The sequence below is a fragment of the Desmodus rotundus genome, chromosome 13, assembly GCF_022682495.2.
Source record: "Desmodus rotundus isolate HL8 chromosome 13, HLdesRot8A.1, whole genome shotgun sequence".
Lineage (NCBI taxonomy): Eukaryota > Metazoa > Chordata > Mammalia > Chiroptera > Phyllostomidae > Desmodus > Desmodus rotundus.
The window spans coordinates 93,676,140-93,688,081 of NC_071399.1; positions in this window are offsets into that span (position 1 = coordinate 93,676,140).

Here is an 11,942-nt window from a genome sequence, read left to right on the forward strand (position 1 = left end):
AATTTATGTGTGGGAAAGCCCTTGGGTTTTTGTTCCTAGTTTCCCCAACTATAGATTTAATACAAAAAATGTTTACATGGTGCTCCCTCTGATAGCTGCTTAGGAGTGATTAGAAACGAGGAAGGGGGATGACAGGTTTGCTGGGGTGGAAATACTGAGAGCACCAGGGTGGCAGGCGACAGTCCAGGCTCCGATCGTTCTAAATATTTGCTACATCTGTGTCCTCCCCAGCAGGTGCCAAGCTCACAAGACAGAGAGACTCACTCCTGTTCATTGCCAAATCCACATTCTAAATCACAACCTCAAACACTTCCGCTCTAACAAATGCATGAATGATACTCTAAGTATTTTTTTCAGACGGGCCCATAACTGGAGCAGGGGTAAAGCCACAGACTGGCCTGGCCAGTGATCTGAGTCAGCAGCGTTGAGGAGGGGTGGGTTGGAGACCACATGGGCCAGGTCACGACACTGGAAGGGGAGCCGTGGGAGCTGCTCACCACCTCCCGCCTCGTTTCCAGCCGGGAGCAGCAGACGCTGGCTTGGCCTTGCTGCTGGGTGGTTTTCACCAACTGAGTCAGAGCAGACGGGCCACACAGCACTCCCCCAGGGCTGGTGAGCAGTGGTTCACATTTCCTGCCATGGCCATTCCAGAACCACAGGCCCCGTGGGAGCTGCCCTCAGCCTAGGTCCCTGAGTGACACAGCCTGCTGACCTCTGCGAACAAAAATTGTCTCAAAATTCATTTCCTGGGGTGGGTGTGGGGGGCACTTGGTGGAGGGAGACAAACGGGGAGGAGGGGAAAGGGGACATCTGTAATAGTGTTAACAAAAAAATAACTTATTCCCCATTTTCATTTCTACAGTTGAAAACACTATCATTTTTCTCTGTTTTGTTTTTTTTCCCCAAAAATTATCCGTGACTGGAATGTCAGCATCAGTTAAAGTAGTGCAGGAAAGGCAATGAGTGACATGCTGAACGCGGAAGTCTGTGACATCTGTCCGGGGAGGGGCTGGGGCACTTCAGTGGCACTTCTGAGGTTTGTCAGATTGTCGGGAAGAAACACTGGCATTCCGCAATTATACCCACTTTACGTCCTCTTCGACAACTCGCTCTTACACCTCTACAATATTGTCCGAAGCCTTAAGCTGCAGTGTATTAGTAAAGCTTCTAAGGAACACTTTCAAGATAATAAACATAAATATTTTACGTATGAAACAGCACGAGAATAAACATGCCTGAGATATAACAACATAACATATTCTTATAAAATAAGACAAGCCGTGGGGTTTGACACTCTTATTCTTTATCCTTAGGATTTTTGCAAAAATGAGAGACCGAGATGAATATAAACATATAGAAATAAAAAATGTATAAATACCAATAGTAATAAAACGATAATTTAAGGATGTGTTCTTTAACATGAGCAATCCAATTCTTAAATCTTGGTTTAGTTGTGCGCCTCAGAGAGCTTTGGGGAAAGTATCAGGTTAGGTTTTCGCTTCATTTGCAGCCGACTTGGAAGTGCCTCTGGTCGCTGCTTTGCTATGTTTTCTCTTTCCCAAACTATGTAGACTCCCAGGAACTCTGACGTCCAGTACCGAGTAACAGGAGTCATTAAAACAACGCACATGGACATCCTAATACACGGCATCAGCAACAGGAACATCTCGTATTTATTTCCAACTTCAGTTTTATCAACTCATTTACACACCGTGACAACCCAAGGTGGGGCCACCATCGTCACTGTTTTTGTTTTCGACGAGAAGCAGCCGAGTCACAAGGAGCACTCTGCGTGACTTAGCTGGGTTCGCTCTGTCTTTTCCCTGGCCCTGCACCGGCCCTGCCAGCCCCGGGCCCTCTGGCCCCGCTCACTGGAATGAAGTTGTCGGGTTTGGACTCAGCACACCCGCGCTGTAATTCATGCTCCACCACGTACCAGCTCTCCTCATTCCAAAACGGGAAAAAATCCATACCATCAGGCCTTTGTGAGAATTAAATAAGACAATACATATTAAGTACTTAGCTCGGTGCCTGCCACACAGCCAATTCTCAGCAAGTTGGACCGATTGTTATAAATTCTCACTTCTCATCCGCTAAGAACACGGAAGATGAGATCAACACTGCCGTGTGCACCGTGGGAGTTACAGCAAACTTGTGCTACCTTCCAGGACCCTTCGAGCTGCTGGCTAAATCAGCACTTCCACCGCCATTCACACTGAAGCCTGCCTTAGGCCCACTCACATTTTGTCGAAAAGTCCCAAGTCATACAGCATGAATCTCTTCATCCATAGCATGAAAAGGGACTGAGTTTCCAAGACGGTGGGCGGAGCTCAGCTTCTAGAATCAGACTCCCAGCTGTCATCCCTGCTCCCCGCTCTCTGCACCGGGTTCCTCGCTTCTAAAACGCAGGTGCTCGTCCCGGTTACTTAGCCGGTGTGTGTGGTGAGGCTTGAGTGCGTTCCTATACGGAAGGGGTCTGAGCGGCACCCGCCTGACAGTGTTTTATACGTTTGGCTGATAGCAATCAATTGATCAATCTCTGTTAGATATCAGCTAGGAGCCAACATGCTAGTGCTTAGGATTCTAAGAAGGTTATAATCCAAGCTTACATTCAAAGGATGTGAAGTCTTGAGTCATGAAAAGAGCTGGGTATGAGCACACACACAACTAGAACACCAGGTGGCGAGTACAGGAGGAGAACATGCAGGAAATATTACGGGAGGCAGGGTAGCATGCCACAGTGGCAGGTTGTTAGGAGAGAGAGTATTATTCCCAATCTGTGGAGAGAGGAATGAAAACTGAGAAAGATGAAGTGGTCACGCATCTACTGGGTATTAGAGGCCGCCCTTGAGTCTAAACTTCCAAAGTTGGCCCTGGCTGGTGCGGCTCAGTGGACTGAGTGCCGGCCTGTGAACCAAAGGGTCGCTGGTTCGATTTCCAGTCAGGGCACACGCCTGGGTTGCAGGCCAGGTCCCCAGTTGGAGGTGTTTGAGAGGCAACCACACATTGATGTTTCTCTCCCTCTCTCTTTCTCCCTCCCTTCCTCTCGGTCTAAAAATAAATAAAATCTTTAAAAAATAAAAATTAAAAATAAGCTTCCAAAGTTGAACACCAGTGTTTCCACTGTGTCTAATTGTTTTCCCTCTATTTCTTTTTTCTCACAAATGTTTCTGACAAGCCAGAAAAAAAAATCCAAGGAAAACTGTCTCATCTTGCCACAGAAATAACCCACCTGTTTGCCTTTGAAACCGTGCGTTCAGTTAACAGCGCATACTCCTCCGTCCGGTCGGATCCTTAGGCAATGGACGATGTTTCCTCTCAACCTCTCACGTTCCACGATGCTAAAATTCTCCCCGACCCCCCTGCACTATTGTTTTCTCTTTTTCCCGCTGTTCCTGGTGTCCTACTGACCTGCTATGCATTGCCTCCCCTCCAGCTCCTGCTCTATTTTCCTGCTTCATTTCATGGCACCATTTTTAAAAATAGTCGTAGTCTCTGCCCCAAATTCCTCATCTTCCATTCTCTCTTGAGCCCGTACTGGGCTATCTTCCCACTACACCAATGAAACCATTTGTGGATGTCATTTCTGAACTCTGCAGGGGCCTGTCCATGGCGTATTTTCCAGTATTTATCCCAACAGAGTGGAATAAATGGGGAAGGGAATGAAGAGTCAAACGCCCTCCAGGCTCTCCCTGGAGCAACCTTGGATCATAGAGCCCAGAACTCACAATCTTGATGAGGTCCTAGCGCATCTCACAAGGGAAACTTAGAAATGGGCGCTGCGAGGGCTTGGGGGCTGGGGTCAGCGGTAGGGTCTCCGTAAAGTGAACATTGGTTGAGTGTGGCGGAGGGAGGGAAGCTTAGAACAGGGTGAGTTGCGGGGCTAGAGGTGGTCTTAGCTTTGGAACGCAGAACTCCATTCGAAGTTTATCTCTGGTCTTGTATCGGGAAACACGAATCTCAAAGAGCTGCGCTTACGCCTCCAAGCTTAGTTTGGTGCATGTTATGCTTTGGCACGGGGTGCCCACTTTGAGAACCGTGGTATAGTCTATTTGCAGGTTGGGGCTTCTATTTGAGGGTTAGTTGGTCTGGCCACTGAAGGGTCTAGCCCCTCAAGAATGTTTTGATTTTTATCCTGACAGGTGCACTCACTTGTAACTGTGCTCATGTTAACATTTCCACTTCTAAGAATCAGTGGTTTCAGATGCGTTTTCAAGCATCCGTTCCTACTGCCCGACCCTGTGCCTCCTTTGTGGCATAAACAGCTTTCTGTCTGACTGGGAGACACCACTATCATGGGCGTCCTTCCAATTCAGCCTCCTGGAACACCCCTAAAATCTTAAAAGTAACGGAAAAACCCCTGAGATACAGGCAAAGTTAATGGCCTGTGGTTCATATCATTTACGCCCGAGGAAAGACTTAGGCCAGCTGATGACTTTGCAACCTCACTCATGTGCTTTTCTGTCCCAGAGAAGTGCAGACGCTAAAGGTCAGTTGCGGGGAGGGTCCTGTTAGGTGCTGGTCTCAGTCAGCGGTGGGCAGTGGTTACCCAGTATCTACCAGCACAGAATGGTAGAGGAAAGAAAACAATCTACAAGACAAATAAAAACATTTGTCGGACTTCCGGCCAAGATGGAGGCGTAGGTAGACACACTGTGCCTCTCGCACAACCAAAAGAAGGACAACAACAACTAAAAAACAAAAAACAGCCAGAACTGACAGAAAATCGAACTATATGGAAGTCCAACAGCCTAGGAGTTAAAGAAGAAACACTCACCCAGACCAGCAGGACGGGTGGAGACGGGCAGCCCGGCGGAGAGGACTCACAGCGATGCAGCAGCTGGCAGACCAGGGGTCCCATGTTTGTGTGCAGATAAACTGGGAGGGACAACCAGGGATGAGATAGGCCCATAACCCAGGGCTCCAGCAGGGAAATAAAGCCTCAAACCTCTGACTGAGAAAACCTGTGGTGGTTGAGGTGGCAGGAGAAACTCCCAGCCTCACAGGAGAGTCTGTTAGAGAGACCCATGGGGTCCTAGAATGTACACAAACCCACCCACCTGGGAATCAGCACCACAAGGGCCCAATTTGCTTGTGGGCAGCGGGGAAGTGACTGAAAGCCAGCTGAGAGTGACCAAGCGCTGTTCCCTCTCTGTCCCCTCCCCCACATACAGCATCACAACACAGCCACGTGGGTTACCCCACCCTGGTGAACACCTAAGGCTCCACCCCTTACTACATAACAGGAGCGCCAAGACAAAAAAAAAAAAAAAAAGGCCCAGACAAAAGAACAGATCAAAGCTCCAGAAAAAAATACAGCCAAGCGATGAAGAGATAGCCAACCTATCAGATGCACAGTTCAAAACACTGGTAATCAGGATGCTCACAGAATTGGTTGAATATGGTCACAAAATCGAGGAAAAAATAAAGGCTATGAAAAGTGAAATAAAGGAAAATGTACAGGGAACCAACAGTAAAGGGAAGGAAATGGACTCAAATCAATGGTTTGGACCAAAAGGAAGAAAGAAACATTCAACCAGAACACAATAAAGAAACAAGAATTCAAAAAAAATGAGGAGAGGCTTAGGAACCTCCAGGACAACTTTAAACATTCCAACAACCGAATCATAGGGTTGCCAGAAGGAGAAGAGGAAGACCAAGAAATTGAAAACTTACTTGAAAAAATAGTGAAAGAGAACTTCCCCAATCTGGCAATGGAAATAGACTTCCAGGAAGTCCAGGAAGCTCAGAGAGTCCCAAAGCAGTTGGACCCAAGGAGGAACACACCAAGGCACATCATAATTACATTACCCAAGACTAAATATAAGGAGAGAATTTTAAAAGCAGCAAGAGAAAAGGAGACAGTTACCTACAAAGGAGTTCCCATAAGACTGTCAGCTGATTTCTCAAAAGAAACCTTACAGGCAAGAAAGGGCTGGGAAGAAGTATTCCAAGTCATGAAAGGCAAGGACCTACATCCAAGATGACTCTATCCAGCAAAGCTTTCATTTAGAATGGAAGGGCAGATAAAGTGCTTCTCAGATAATGTCAAGTTAAAGGAGTTCATCAACACCAAGCCCTTATTATGTGAAATGTTAAAGGGACTTATCTAAGAAAAAGAAGATCAAAAATATGAACAGTAAAATGACAACAAACTCACAGTTATTAACAACTGAACCTGAAAAAAAACAAAAACAAAAGCAAACTAAGCAAACAACTGGAACAGGAACAGAATCACAGAAATGGAGATCACATGGAGGGTTATCAGTTGGGGAGTGGGAGGAGAAGAGAGGGGGGAAGGTACAGAGAATAAGTAGCATAAATGGTAGGTAGAAAATAGACAGGGGGAGGGTAAAAATAGTATAGGAAATGTAGATGCTAAAGAACTTACATGTACAACCCATGGACGTGAACTAAAGGGGGAATGCGGGTGGGAGGGGTGTGCAGGGCAGAGGGGAATAAAGAGGGGGGTTGGGACAACTGTAGTAGCATAATCAATAAAATATATATTTAAAAAAACACATTTGTCTTTCTAACATGCGTCATATTCTATGACTCTTAGTAAGGTGGCATATCCTGTAAGCACATTTTCTTGGTGATTCAGAGTTATTTTCATTATTATAATACACTAAAGACCTCAGAATCTGGCTGAAAGAGTTTTACTTTCCCCCAAACAACTACCTTCCAAAAAACTGTGCTGTGAGGGTGTAATCACGATGATCCTAGAACTATAGAGTGTATTTTAGAAAGATTTTAATTAAAATGAATGTAATTTTAAAACCAACACCAGGAATTAAAGACTTATATACGTTGGTTATCTGGAAATATTTTCTGGGGGTCAAGTCTTCATCGGCCACTGGTGGCAGAAGAACAACCCCTCTCTGTGTGGCCACTCACAGTACAGAGAACACCAGGAGTGTGCTCTCAGGCATCGCGACCCTTCTTGGTCCAGCCCAGAGGGCCGAGGCCACCTTCCAGGCCTTGGGACACCTGACACGGTTTCTACAAATAGATGGCTGTTATTTTAATGCAACGCTAATGTAGCATTTGCCATAATGAGCTACACAGGTGAGCTCCCTGTCAACCAAAATACTCAGCACAGGGCTATTGAAACCACGGCATTTCAAGATTTTCAACAGCTGCTCTGCAGCTTAACCAACATGGGCCGGTCCCGATCTTTCCGTGCCTGTGGTAAGTGGTGTTCAGTCAAGGGCGGTAAATCACGTGAAAGAAAGAGCTACGCTTCTTTAACTTCTGCGGCAGCTGTGCTTCGTTTAAAGCTTGCGTGGCTGACTCCCAGGACCCTCCCCTCAGGGCCTGGTGGAAATACAGGTGCTCTGAGCTAAATAGGGTGTCCCACTTCCCTCTTCAACCTGTCGTAAGCACGCCTGACATGATGTCTCCTCACCTTCTTAATGCCAGTTTTGCAAGCCCAGCATCGAATTCTGTGATAACCTTTCGTTCTTGCCTGTAAACCGTAGTTTGAAGGCACAGTATTTGATTCCTCGTGTGTTTGTGCTTTATCAAGCGCCATTACCTGTAGTCATAGAACACTGTATTTTTCACCACCTGAAAGGGTGGGATATTCTCGAGAATTGGCCTGACAGCCCTTCACAAGCACAAGCGTGGACAACATATCACTGATTCAAAAGTCTAGACATTCTTGTGAGTGGTACTTGAGAGGAACAAACATTAACGGTAATTCATCCTTTAGAAATGAATGAGGCGCTGCAAGAGAAACATTACTGAAATGAAAGAAACCCTTTAGTCGGGGGGAGGGTAATAAAGCAGAGCTGAATTTAAAAACCCTGGCGACAGGAGAAGATGCTGCGTCTGTGAACATGCAGGTCCGCAGTTCTGTTGGCACGCAATTACGAAAGAGGCTATTTTTAAATCGGCGTTTTTTTTCTGAACAAAATTAACAGTCACTCGGGGTGCAATCAGAGCCGCAACTCTGCTTGTACAGTGACAAAGGACCCACTTCCCGGCCTGGCTGTGAGGGAAAGTCATCGATTGGGGTAAAACCCCCTCACTTGGAACCCTGACCAGGGTCTGCAGCAAGCCCGTACCTAAATATTTCAATCTACCTCGTAAATAGGAAGTACATTCTCTCTGAAATCACAGGAGCTCTGGATTAAGACGGCTCTACACACAGCTGAGACGCAAGCCCTGGGAGGTATGATGAAACCTAACAGAAACCCAGAGGTGGAAAGGAAAACCACGGAGGGGACCTGAAAGGAGGCGGCACCCAGTGTCGGGCCACGCTCGTCCCCGTTGGTATCCCCAGGGGGAACGGTGCAGGCCCCCAGGCCTTCCGCTCGTCACTCACCTTCGAAGCTGGCAAATGCAGCTGTCTTCCAGCTCTGCCCCCTTGGCCTGACCTCAAATATCTCAACCATCCCACTACAAAAAGTTACAAAAACAACTGTAAAGACAGAGAACAACACATCATAAAAGGCATCCTGAGTCCCTCTGGGCCCCCGGGCAGCGGTGGGGCTTTGCTGGTAGCATGTCTCAGCGTCCACCCGTGGCCCAAGGGCAGGCTTGCGAGGCTGACTCAGAGGTTGACCGGTGGACCCTGAAGGAGAATCACCAAAATGTGGGAGTCCTTGTAAAATGCACCGTATGTGCCTCTCTTTTAAGATACAGCTTCCCACAGGACCCCAGTGTATAAGGCAGAAGCATGTGCTTGTAGTAGAATCCCATGTGTCAGCTTTCCACCGCCTTGGAGGGACCGCTGGCTCCCTGAGGTTGTGTCAACGTCCCAGGCTGTGCAAGGGGGGGCATGTGGGCCCGCACCTGGGGAACCCGTCTCTGGAGCTGGGTGGTCTCGTTTCGAATCCCAGCACCCCAGTTTCTAACATACACTGGAATTCTCAGTCTCGGTTTCCTCCCCTGTAATACAGAGTGATGAGGACTGAAAGAATGAACATTTGTAAAGCACTTAGTCACATACAAAAAATTTTTTTTTAATTTATTTATTTTTAGAGAAAGGGGAAGGGAGGGAAAAGGAGATGGAGAGAAACATCGTTCAGTTGCCTCCCATAACGAGGACCAAATCTGCAGCCCCAGCGCATGCCCTGACCAGGACTCACACCACCGACCTTTGCTTTGCCAGATGACCCCCAACCAACTGAGCCAGACCGGTCAGGGCTGTTTGGTTTTTTTTAAGTCTTACTTAATTCATTCGTTTTAATGTTCTTTGAAGTGAGCGCTATAAGCAGCGTGGTGTTATAGGACAAAGTTTATTGCCCAGGGTATTGTTCTTTCTGGCCAGGTCATTACCCTTCAGCCCACCCTTCTCGGTTGGCGCTATCCTAGAGAGATCAAGGAGCGCAGCAATTTCAGACCAGGGCTCAGACGTTGCGTATTTTGGTCCTAGTTGATCTTCTTCCGGGGGGACATTTCCCATTACACTTATTTCTGAGGATTAATAAGAATTTCAAAATAATGACAAAAATAATTATTTCTAGTTTAGGACTAGTGTCTCCATCTGCTCTTCTCTGACTTTCTCTACATATTCATTCAACAAACACCTAGATTAATATAGCTTCGTACTCTCTCAAAAAAAAAATCCCAAGAGGTTTTCACGGGCTCCAGCAAATCTTAGGCGGTTTTCCTTCAATCTGAAATAGAGGGTGGCCGAGCGAGTCTTTCACCAATGCAGCCATGTGCTCTACTTCTTTAACTACGATTTGACGAAGCCCTCCCAAATCAGGAAGGGGTGAAATTTGGGAAGTGCTCAGAGTCTATTTTTCACTAGGATTGTGTGTGTGGCGGGGGGGGGTGGTGCGTGGAGGGGTGACCACCTGTAGACACTGATTTACACCTGAGATTAAAACAGCCAGGTGCAGCAGGGGCCAGTGAACGTCACAGTGCCCGTCACAGGTTGAGGGACCCGCTGGTCACCACCAAATACTTGCTGCAAGTTTCCCTCCAAGCTGACCGCTTTGGCTATTTGGGGTCTATCTCTATAGCTTACCGTGTAGATTTTTAATTTTGAAAAAAACACAGCCAGGGGTGAGGTATAAAGTTTCTCACATGTAAGAGAAAAACAGGGCATTAATGTCATTTATTTCTGGGGGAAAGGACAAGAGTTTGCATTCAGTTGGAGACAATGCCTGCAGAACAGGGAGGCACACGGTGGGACCGGGAGCTAAAAGCACATTCGGTCCTTGTACCTTCGTTACCCACTGAGTTTCAGTGGAACGCGGCTCTTTCCACACAGCCGCCTCCTTGATTAGGACCCAAAGGGTGGCGGCTCAGGAAAATAGGAAGCTGATTGGGAAAATTGCTACTTGATGGAATGCACTTTTTTTAGATTTACTGCAGATAATGGGCTTACATAATGCCTTCGTTACCTGTGACCCCCCTCTGCACGTGTTTCGTGAGAAAAGGTCACTTAATTTGAGTCTCTTTTACAAAACCGGCTGCAAGAGGAAGGTAGATGAATTGCTGAAACAGCGGCAATAGGTTTTGCAAACTGCATGCTTTCATTTACTTTAATATGTGCGTTCTTGGCTCAAAGCGAACCCTTCCCATTTCGTTCCACTGAAAAGAGTATTTCATTTGGAGACTAGCAAACAGGAAAACAAATACTACAGAAAAAATATCAGCTTTTAAATTGTCACGTTCTCGAATACCGGCGGTTGTTCTGATAACACAAGTGGCACGCATCTGTCGTATAATCGAGAAAAGCAGCCAGAAGGAAGTAAGAACAACCGTTACTGTACGGCTGGAATTTAAAGCGGACTCTTTCCCCATTGGTGTGTGTGAGTGTGCGTGCATCTGAGTAGGTGGTGGGGTGGGATGAGACATAACATCTCTACATCCTTTCGTTTTACTCAAATTCTACCATACAACAGTCCCGCAGCCTTGGCCACGAGGCTCAGTCGATGGGAGCATTGTCCATCCACCAAAAGGCTGTGGGTCAGTGGACACAGGTTGCAGGTTCAATCCCCAGTCGGGCACCAGTCTCTCTCTCTCTCTGTCTCCCTTCGCTTCTCAGACCTTTCAGGTGTGCATGCAGGTACCGCTGATTCATTTACGCACCGCACACGTGTCGAACGCCCACGCACTCGTGTTAGGCACCAGGGATGCAGGAATCGGCAGACGTCCCCGCCGTGCGACAGCAGTTGGGTGCAGGTGGACAGTGTGAAGACTCTTACCCAGGGCGGGAGAAAGGCTCTGGCAGAGTCAGCAATGAAGTGCAGCAGAAGGGGGTTGTCTTTTGCGGGCCACTGCTCTAGTGTAAATCAGGACGCATTGCTGAGAGGGCTTTCGTAGCATTTTATTATTTAAATGTCCTTTACGTTCCTTCAGACGTCAGCCAGGGCAGCGTTTGGGTGCAGAAACGACTCTGCTACGCTAGTCTGTTCGCGGGAAAAGTTTGGCAGGCGCTCGAGGCAGGGCCACGTGCTCTGCAGACCTGGATTTCAAGGCGTGATTAGCCTCGTGACATAGAATGCATCGCTTGCCTACTTTGGGGTCAGCCGACTCCCCTATAAAATTAGGGCTTGGCCCTTTCTGCACTAGCGAGTCACAGCTGTGCGTTTGGCCGCTGTGGCATCTGCCCTGCCCGGTGTCCAGGTGAGAACATTAATACTAGTTCCAAACAGATGGATTTGCAATCTGGAATCCTTGGGGAAGGGCAGGTTTTTAAATTTTATTTTTGTATTGGTTTCAGGGGTACAGCTTAGTGGTTAGGCAATCGCTCACGTTACACAGAGTTCTGCGGGCTATTTCCAGTCCCCACCTCGTGCCACACACAGTTGTCACAAAATTACCGACTCTGTTCCCTGGGCTGCACTCATGTTGCCGTCACCGAGATGACTCTGTCACTGCCGACCTCTGCAGACCTTTCACCTTTCACCTCCTTCACCAGCCGCCCAGCCATGCCCCCGGGCAAGCACCAGTCCCTGCACTATCAGTCTGTTTCAATT